At 37.3% G+C, this 10,311-nt stretch overlaps 1 long non-coding RNA gene across 1 annotated transcript; it reads left to right on the top strand.

Moving 5' to 3' along the window:
- The first annotated feature begins 276 nt into the window (after nt 1–276).
- Nucleotides 277–7,392, top strand: LOC133266405 (uncharacterized). Its single transcript, XR_009742378.1, has 3 exons — nt 277–397; nt 1,623–1,738; nt 6,869–7,392. It is a non-coding gene; the product is annotated as an uncharacterized LOC133266405 (long non-coding RNA).
- Nucleotides 7,393–10,311: the final 2,919 nt, after the last annotated feature.

The raw sequence follows: 10,311 nt of genomic DNA, 5'->3' as shown, positions 1-10,311 counted from the left end.
GCAAGAACATTTCAATGCTTGTGGCATAGGGAACCTAAGTTGTGTGGAGAAGATTGTGGAAGTTTTTCTCCCCCATGAAGTGTAAACTGTTGTGAATCTTCTAAACTGGGACAATTTTGCAAGTAAGAGCACTATGATCTCCTAACATGGCATCACAAGTTTGGCACACAGTGTGAGGAGTTACTCCAGATATATTTCTGCAGCCACTGAAATTGAAGACATACACTCAAAGAACCTGAATGTTCTAAACTGCAAATACATTGAATTCCCAAATGCAACTTTGTGACAAACTTCTGCTTTTCATTTTGGAAATAAGTGACTTATCAGAGGAGTAAGGGACTTTATGCTGCAGACTGAATTCTGGGAGGAACGTTTCTCTGAATTCCACTGGATTCAGGTACACATAAGATATCTGTTGTTTGAGTGCCTATAATCCAAGACTGAACAGTGTGTATAAATGAAACAGGTTGCTTAGAGCATTCTCATTGCTTTGACAAGTTTTTCTCCCCAGGAGGCTCATAAAACTATTCCATATGCACAAACACTCATTGCAGAAACAAAACATTAACTGATATTTACTTAACAAGACACTATATAATCATTTTCAAGAGATTGAGTTCACAGATTTTCTGCACTTTTGACATGTGGAGAGGCATAATCCGTAGGTATACCCAGCATTCATAGATTATGTAAGCAAATTATGGATCAGTTACTGGGCAATTTCCAACCTAGCTATTATGCCAACTGTTAAGTCTTTCATGCTGAGACTGAGCAAATGTGCCTGAGCCCTGATGCTCTACTGAAAGGAAACAGGATTGGATTCACTGCCCTGCAAATTTGTCTGTGTTGACCTTGCTGTACACAGAACCACTCTCCAGAATGACTGGGAGAAGTTCAGATCCCTGAAGATGTGGCTTCAGGCATGAACTAAGTATAATAATTTTCTGCTCTGTACCTCATGGAATTATCTTGCAAACCTTTATTTACCATTTTAATTTCTTGAAAGTATTCTAGATTTACCTTCAAGCAGGGTTTATAAACCACAGTGACTTCTACACTGATAGAGCAGTATCCAGTTTTGTAGTTAAACTTATTTGAGTGGGATGTTTAAACTAGGAGCATTTACTAATCACTGATTATTTGTTAAACTGATGCATTTGACGGTAGAAAAGTACATACCTTCTGCTTATCACAATTACATCATTTTACAACAGCACAAGACTATTTGTCTCTATACATGTCAAATTCAGTGAAAATAAGCAAAGTCTTAAGCATGTATTATTGCTAAGCATAAAAATGAGAAGTCTAATGAAGATTGAAGGCAATATTGGAGAGCCAGCAGCTACAACAAAAAAAATCGTTCTAAAGAATAAATTTTTACATAATTTTATTTCTAGTTTGTGGAAGGACAACAAATATTTTATAGTCCTTTACCATTAGCCTATACTTAATGAATGTGCTGGAATTTTTTTTCAGTCCCTATTTTTCCTGGATCCCACCCGGTCAGCTACAACAAAGTTAGTTACTCTCTGACTTTTGCTTTTGTTTTGAAATTTATTTTCTTAGTCACATTGGAAAACTGTTGACTTGTATTACAGAACCATACCCCATTTTTCCCCAAGACACAACCACTTCATTCTGACAATATAATGAAGGTGGAAAAGGGCAGATTTTTTTTCCCAGGAAGTCAGAAAAAAAATGTGATTAAAGGATACAATGAAATACCAGATTTTGGCTGGTAAGTAACCATTGTAAACCAAATCAGGAATATGCATAATTTGTAACTCAATCCCAGTTTAAGAACTAAGTAAAACAAATTTACCATATGTCCTGGGTTCAGCAGTAGCAGTCATTTTTCTCCTCTTAGTAGCTGGTGCAGTGCTGTATTTTTGACTTTTGGCCTGGGAACAGCGCTAATAACACTGATGTTTTTAGTTGTTGCTCAGTAATGGTTACTCTGACCAAGGACTTTGTGAGTCTCATGCTCTGCCAGGGAGAAGGGGAAGCCAGGAGGTAGCAGAGACAGGACACCTGACCCAAACTAACCAAAGAGGTATTTCATACCACAGAACATCATGCCCACTATATAAACTGGGGGCAGTTACTCGGAAGGGCTAGATCACTGCTCAGTCGGGCTGGGTATCAGTCAGCAGGTAGCGAGTGGTTGTATTCTCGTCATTTGTTATTTCTCTTATCATTATTATTATCAGTGGTAGCAGCAGTGGTTTGTGTTATACATTAGTGACTGGACTGCTCTTAACCTGTGGGAGTTACATTCTTTTGATTCTCCTCCCCATCCCTCCAGGAGCAGGCGGAGGAAGGAGGTTTAGTGAGAGAACTGCTATGTGGTACTGAATTAACGGCTGGGCTTAAACCACAACACCATGCTACTAAACTGCTAAACTTTGGTGTGAGAAAACTCCTCAAGAAACTGGAGGAAATGTAGCCAGTTAGAAATTTCATGTAATTACTAATCACATGAATTGCTAATGTAAACATTAGAGACAATTTATTTCCCTGCTTATTTCATGATGCATTCCCTCACTCTATGGTATCAAGTTTTGCAGCTTGGTTGAAGTCTCAATCCTTTTTCCACAACAAGTAAGGCCTGTCTTATTTTGCATGCCTATTTTAAATCCACTTTCTTGGAGGACAGTTGTGACAACACCATTTTTTTTCTTTTCCGTCTGACATGAAAAAAGAGTAATTCTCCATTAAATGAGATTAGATGGAAATTGTCCTCTATAGCTCACTCATCAAGAGTGTGGTGAGAAACATAAAGTGTTGACTCATACCTGGAGACTGAGAAAATGAAAAATTATTCTGCAACTTTATGATAAATGTGGGAATTCCTCTCCCAGTAGAAAAAAAAATAATTTACTCTTTTGAGGTCAATATCTATTTTTATCAAAGGTCTTGGGAAGTGCATCCATCTGCACACCTTATGGATGAGCACTTAGAAACAGACTGAATTTCTGATCTATTAGTATGTCATCTTAAGCTTGATGTCACATTTTGCTGAGAATACAAGGATTGCCCAAACTGAGATATTGTACATGGCCTTGTACCGGTAAAACATTTAATTCATTCAGCCTTTCAAACCATAACACAAATAAAAGATGGTGGAATAGGGCCTTCCACTCACAGTAGCCATGAGATAATTCTCTCAACTTTTATCAAGTCTCTTGCACACACAAATTACAAAATCATTGTAGTTTAATTTTTCAACAGAAGCTGTAGCTTCTATCCAGCCCTATGAAAGATGAAAGAGGAGGTTTTTGTTCTCAGCATCTCACTGCTGAATATTCTGAGCCATTATAGATTGTAAGGATTGCATCAGCTTTTTGTTCTCTCCCTTTGGGGCATTTTCTGTCTTACTTGTGGATTAGCTTTCCACTTTGTATGAGTAATTAAGTCAGAAGATTTAGCAGCCTCACTGCTTGGTCAAGAGCATGTGCTAGTTCAGGAATTCAGGTGATGTGCAGCCAATGTAGAAGCTTATTACACCCATAAATTTAAAGTATGCTAAGCAGGGTATAACTTCTATTTTCTTTCTTTGAAGACAGAAATAAACACATTGAAATAGATTAACCAGTGACAGTGTATAACATTTTATAGCAAAGTTAAGCAGACATTTATACATAATAAATAATACATAAACACAAAGGGTTAAATAGAGGCTTGTGGTATAATTTCACAAACCGGCTACAGCAAAACACGTGCAACATGTAGCAGAATTTGCAAGGTAAGAACAAAGGATGTAGAACAGCAAGGATATATGACTTGTGAAACCTGTTCAGCCAGCCAACTTGGCTAACTTTTCGTAAGACAGTCAAAAAGCACTTATTTCATTGAAGCGGTAAAATGCTTCCCTGATGCTTTTAGTGTGGTTAGTCACAGACCAGTTACATGGACTGATCAAGTTATCTAAGACTGAAGTGAGCAAATAGACCAAGAATATACTTACAGAGGTTACAAGAGAGGAAAAAAGGCAGTATTGTCTCATATTTCAAATACCTTTCTGTCAGAAATCCGTAACAAAATAAGATATCAAAATAAAATTAAATTAAGTGTGACTAAATGAAATCAAAAGAGGAATTTTAGAGGCAATATTAAACTACACAATCAGGAATTTTTACAGGATTTGCAAGTACAGAGGCTATCCTATCTCCTGACTTAATACCTAACTAGTAACTGATCTTATCAAAATATTGAATTATTTCCACTGTCTCATCAGTTCAAAGAGCTGTTCAATTTGAAGGTGAGAACATTTACAGGGTTAGAGAAAAAGCATACGCTTGCTCGTATATTCACTCACTGAGAAGGTCAACTGTTTCTCCACAAAATTGGTGGAGAAACAGTTACTATTTTTTAAGCAATTGAACCAGTTTTAAGAAAAGGATTCTCTCCTTTGAGGAACTGGCTTATAGTACAGGTGTTAGTCTAATTCTTCTACAAAAATTCTGCTAAGAAACCAGATTTGAGGTACTGGTATGCAGCCTTTCCTACCATAGCTGGTCTCTCAGCACAGACATAAATAGTGATATCATGGAGGATATTCTATTGTGTAAACTCATCATTGTAAACCCTTATGTTTCAGAAGAGATGCAGCAACATATCAAAAACATTGAAAAAGGAAGGTTTGGAAGCAATCTCATAAGTCTTTCATTTCAATGTTCTGTTAAATGGAGTCATACAATAAAATCTTACCCAAATAGCCACTCTTAAGGCAAGAAAGACAGAATCATAGAATCATAGAATAGTTAGGGTCAGAAAGGACCTTAAAATAATTTAGTTCCAACCCCCCTGCCATGGGCAGGGACACTTCACACTAGACCCATTAATTTTGCCATGTCTATTTTAGGTAGGTAAAGTATCTAGGTGGTTCAGGGACAAACCATCATTCACAGGAATACTTCCTACAAATCAGAACAAGAGTTTTACCAAAGGAGATCTGCAGGTTTCTGTAGCAGCACAAGGCAGCTGAGAGAATAACTGAATTGATACACCAGATGCAGCCAGTAGCTTGGTTTCAAGCATTTGATATTTTTGTTAATTTTGTATGGTTTAGTGTAGCTGAAAAGCAGAAAAAATAAACAAACAAACCAAAACCAACACATTACATTTTCAAGAAGTTCTGACCTTAAGAAATGCTGGAACAGTTTTCTTCTTTACAGTAAGTCTTATATGAATGAAATGCTGAGCAGTTATTACCAAAACAACCATGTATAGCATCAGATAAATTCATTACAAGGAAATGAGAAATATCATCACTCATATGCCCACCCATTTCTGCCTAAGTAGTCATTTAGTTTACTCAATGGTCCATAATAATTTGACTTTTCCAGCACACTATGGGATCTACCAATCTTTACTGTCTGCATAGACCTTGGAATAGCACACACAAATATTATAACATGCTTGGAAAAGAAAAAAAAATGTATTCCTGTTCCTACATGTCAACTTCCTTTATGATGCCCTTTCCAGCAATTGATATTATATACCTTTTACCAAAACTGGGACAGTCACCTAGATGAGCTGGCTGCTCATCACCTGGAGGGGTATATTCTTTGCTAGAAAAACAACTGCCTGGATGGCTGCACCCAAATAGTGGTGGGGAACGGAATGAAATCCATTTGGCAGCTGGTCACAAGTGGTGCTCCCCAGGGCTCAGTACTGGAGCCAGTTTTTTCAATTTCTTAATCAATGATCTAGACCAGGGGATCAAGGGCATGCTCAGTAAGTTTGCAGACAATACCAACTTGGCTGGGAGTGTTCATCTGCTTGAGGGTAGAAAGGCTCTGCAGAGGGATCTGGAAAGGCTGGATAGATGGGCTGTGGTGAATGATATGAGGTTCAGCAAGGCTCAGTGTCAGATCGTGCACTTGGGCCACAACAACCCTATGCAATGCTACAGGCTTGGGGAAGAGTGGCTGGAAAGCTGCTCTGTGGAAAAACACCTGGGAGTGCTGATGGATATCCAGCTGAACAGGAGTCAGCTTGTGCCCAGGCAGCCAAGAAGGCTAACAACATCCTGGCTTCTATCAGAAATAGCGTGGCCAGCTGGATGAAGAAAGTGATCATCCCCCTGTACTCAGCACTCATGAAGCAGTGCCTCAAAGGCTGTGCTCAGTTCTGGGATCCTCACTACAAGAGCGACCATGAGATGTTGGAGTGGGTCCAATGAAAACCAGTGAAGCTGGTGAAGGGTCTAGAGCACAGATTTTATGAGGAGCAGCTGAGGGAGCTGAGGTTGTTTAGTCTGGAAAAAAGCAGGCTCATGGGAGACATTATGGTAACCTACAACCAGCTGAAAGGTGGTTGTAGCAAGATGGGTGTCCATTTCTTCTCCCAAGTAACAAGCGATAGGTCAAGAGAAATGGCCTCAAGTTGCACCAGGGGAGGTTTAGACTGGATATTAGGAAAAATTTCTTCACAGAGTGGGTGATCAGGTATTGGAACAGGCTGCCCAGGGAAGTGGGTGAGTCATTGGAAATATTTTAAAGATGAGTAGGTGTGGCACTTTGGGACACGGTTTAGTGGTGGACTTGGCAGTGCTAAGTTAATGGTTGCATGCTAAAGGTCTTTCCTAACTTAAAAGATTCTAGGATTCTATGATCTGACTTTTGTAGCCAGCTATCTTCTAACCTTAAATCCATCTGAGTGTTATCCCCACAGAGGCATAAAGAGGCAGAAACTAGTAAGAAAGAATGCTGGACCCTTCCAGAGAAAAGGAAGGTTGCTGTAAAAGACAAAAACCATTGTGACTTAGTAATAACTACTATAACACAGGGACTTCATTCCATTCTTGTTTCCAATGTTTTTTAATTTCTCTTTTATTCACATCTCTCTCTACTTTACTTTAAAGCCAGATTTTAAAATGGTTTGCCAGGAATGAAAGTCCTATTTATACAAGGCTTGTAAAGAGGATAGCAGAACAGATGACCATGTTGAAACAAGCATAAAGAGAATGAGAATGAAGTGAACTGTTCTTCAAAATGTCAAGGCAGGCAAACATTGGTGACCTTCATGCAAACTGTCTCCAAAGTCAGTGCAGTTACACCAGAATGTTTATTTTTAATTTTGTTCTCTAATAAAGCAGCAGCATTTTCCAACCTCAAAAAAGTCATCTTTATTTACTCAGCTGTATTATTGCTATTAATCATTTATAGAGTATCAGAAATTTTTAGTGTTTTACAACTTGAGACATACGCTTACCTAAAAGAGTTTGGGGACAGAAGACAAATCATATACTGTTAAAGCATCACCTCACTTACCTAAGAGAATCAGGAGATATTACAACAGAAGAAACAAGACAAGAAATATTACAACAGAAGAAACAAGATATATTTGCAGTGAAGGATTTCCAAGAGGGGTTTAAAGAAAAGGCTATTTTTCAGAAGAGCAAGGTTTCATTTGATAGCAACCCCTTACCTAGTTCTGTAGTTAATTGCAGAAGTTAGGTTGGGTCAAGAGAAAATGGAGATAATTCCAATTCCAACAAAATTACTATGTAAAATTAAGAAAATAATAAAAAAAATACCATTCAATCTTAATCTTCTTTTTCCCAACTTTGTCTCAGAAATCTCAGTGTATATTGCTCTGAAAGTCACAGTGGCATAGTTTGAATGCAACTGTCTCTGAAGTTAAGCTTCTTTCATTTCACTATGAAAAACTTTCACAACCAAAATGCTGATGTGTCCAGCAATTTCTTGAAAGTTTTGGATTGTTTTCTTGTTCCTTTGGATTGTCTCAGTATCTTCATAGTTTTACACCTGGATAATGTTTGCAAAGCATCATTCTAATCCTATTATATAGGGAAAAAAAAACAGACAACAAAGTGTTTTTTCCTCTATTTGGGAATTAAGGGAGATATGAAACAGACTTAGAGGTAAAAGGAAAAGGGCAGACTAGTTTTGAATTTCTGTGATACAAACAATTTATGACAAGAATTACAGGGAAATAAGTGTTTCTATTAAAAATCAAGAAGCAAGAGAAATTTCTAATACTTTCAAGATCTGAGCCATAGTATAGCCCACACATCTAGAAAAGTCATAGGCAGAAGTAATTTTGTTGTTACCCATACCTTTCATGTATGCTAAAAATTCCAACCATTGCTGAAGTACAAGAAGTTATCACCTGTTCCAAAAGAACAAATGTAGAATATCAATTTCTCTACCACTTCCTTTTCCTTCACACTGCAAGTCACCTGTTCTAGCACAAATCTGAAAAACTTAACTCCTGAAACTTCTCTCAAAATACTATTTTACACACTAACTCGTGTAGTTGTGTATTGGCAAAAAAATGTCATATGTATATTGCTAAATAGTTTAGCACTTTTTCTGGTCAAAATAAAACAATAGCTTGGGGTTGGGTTTTTTGTTTTTGTCCTGTTGTTCTTGTATTCACTTTACAAGGGGAAAAAAAAAAAAAAAAAAGCTTTTAAAAGTCTAAGTATCCAAAATGTATTAATTGGAATTCCACTTATTTAGCTTTCACTTGCACAGAACTGAACTATATATCCCTTGCAAAAGTCTCTTTTATTGGTTCAGAAGACCATGAGACATGTCAAACACTCTGGAATTCATATCGCGTATGAAGTATTCAACTGCTTGTAGTGATAGGACAAGAGGGAAATGCATTTAAACTGAAACAGGGGAAGTTCAGGTTAGATATAAGGAAGGAGTTCTTTACTGTGAAGGTGGCAAAGCAGTGGAACAGACTGCCCAAAGTGGTAAAAGCTCCATCTGTGGCAATGTTTAAGGCCAGGTTGGACAGAGCCTTAGGTGAAATAGTCTAAGGTGAGGCGTCCCTGCCCATGGCTTACCTCCTTTCTTCTGTCGAAAGTTCAGATGGAATTATGTATCTTTCATTTCTTAAAAATCAGTTAGTATTTACTGTAGCCCACAGGTACAACTTTCGCCATTCCTTGTAAAAGGTCACAGGTTCATACTGACTTGACAGTGCAAAGCTGCAGAACTTGAGGAAGTTTATCTTGGCCAGAGCCAGTTTTTTCTTGTTTTAGCACAGGTAAGAATTGTATAACAACTGAAGGACTTTTGCCTTGCCTGCTTCAGCTTAAGTCTGTGAATATCACATATTGTAAAGTCTGCTTTAGGTTGTTGCTACATAATAAAGAGTGAGAAGTTGTATTAATCAGGACAGCTATTTTACAGCTTTTGAACTTCAGCTGAAACTCAAAAAGAAGGAAGCAGAATACTTAAGTGAATGTAAAACTGAAGTGGAGGAAAATCTCATTATGAACATCACATGCCTTCAGGTGAAGGACTCAGGACAATGATGACATACTGTAATTCCCCTCATCACCACTATTCTTCCTGAGAAAGACTGATGCTGTCAAGCTTAGGACCCAGAGGGACATCAGAAAGCTAAACACAGCACTGGAGAACAGGGGTTGATACTAAGAACTTCACCTAAAACAACTGTACTGTATCTTTAGTGAGGCTTTTCTATAATGTGGACTGTGCTAGCATTATTTGTAGGAATTGCTGCATTATGCTAAGCCTGCTAAAATTTCTATTTAGACTAACTTATTGGCTCCATTTATAAGGTGTATGGTTAATTTGCCATGTCAGGATTTTGGGTGTAACTAATAAAATTTAAATTCATAAAAATTGAAATAATCCATTTATCTCCCAATGAAACACAAAAAATGTCAGATACTCCATCTGATACAATTCATGTGGTGATTGAGGGTTGTATGCCATTATATATGAGATCATGAAGTGCCAAATATGTGAAATAATGACTCTACTTCCTGTGTGCTAGTCAATAGTCACACATAAGGCTGCAGGAGTCTTGATTTATAAAGTTTCCTTGTGATTAAGTTTATATATTAAAGTTTATAAAGTTTCCTTATGATGAGAAAGCTTAAAAAAAAAACAAACCATCAAAACCCAAACACATATATTCTAATTTTATGGTAGCATGGTAGATTGAAAGAGAATAAAATTCTTTTGACAGGTCTTACACAAGACAGACCGCAAGATATATCCATCATCTGGGAAACCATCATTCAGCTGTGGGAAACCTAGATAAAAACCAAAAAATGCCTATAGTGAAACATTGCTTATAACCTTTGTTTGGCATGGCAAGAGTTAAATATTTTGATCAAAATCTTAAGAATCTCTTCAGAATAATATCATTTTTACCACTTAGCATTTTCATCACTTCCACCATCAAAAACAAGAGTTCACAAAAACCATTTTCCAGGCTTATTTCAAGTCTAGTCATGACAATTATGTGGATACTTACACCTGGAGAAACAGTGAAGCCAGCATTGCTACTTTG

This window comes from Pezoporus flaviventris, unplaced genomic scaffold, assembly GCF_033815535.1.
Source record: "Pezoporus flaviventris isolate CSIRO_AGI_PZ_B2104156 unplaced genomic scaffold, CSIRO_AGI_Pfla_v1 ptg000007l, whole genome shotgun sequence".
NCBI lineage: Eukaryota > Metazoa > Chordata > Aves > Psittaciformes > Psittacidae > Pezoporus > Pezoporus flaviventris.
Note: the sequence above shows the minus strand (reverse complement) of the source record. Positions and strands in the feature narration are given on the sequence as shown.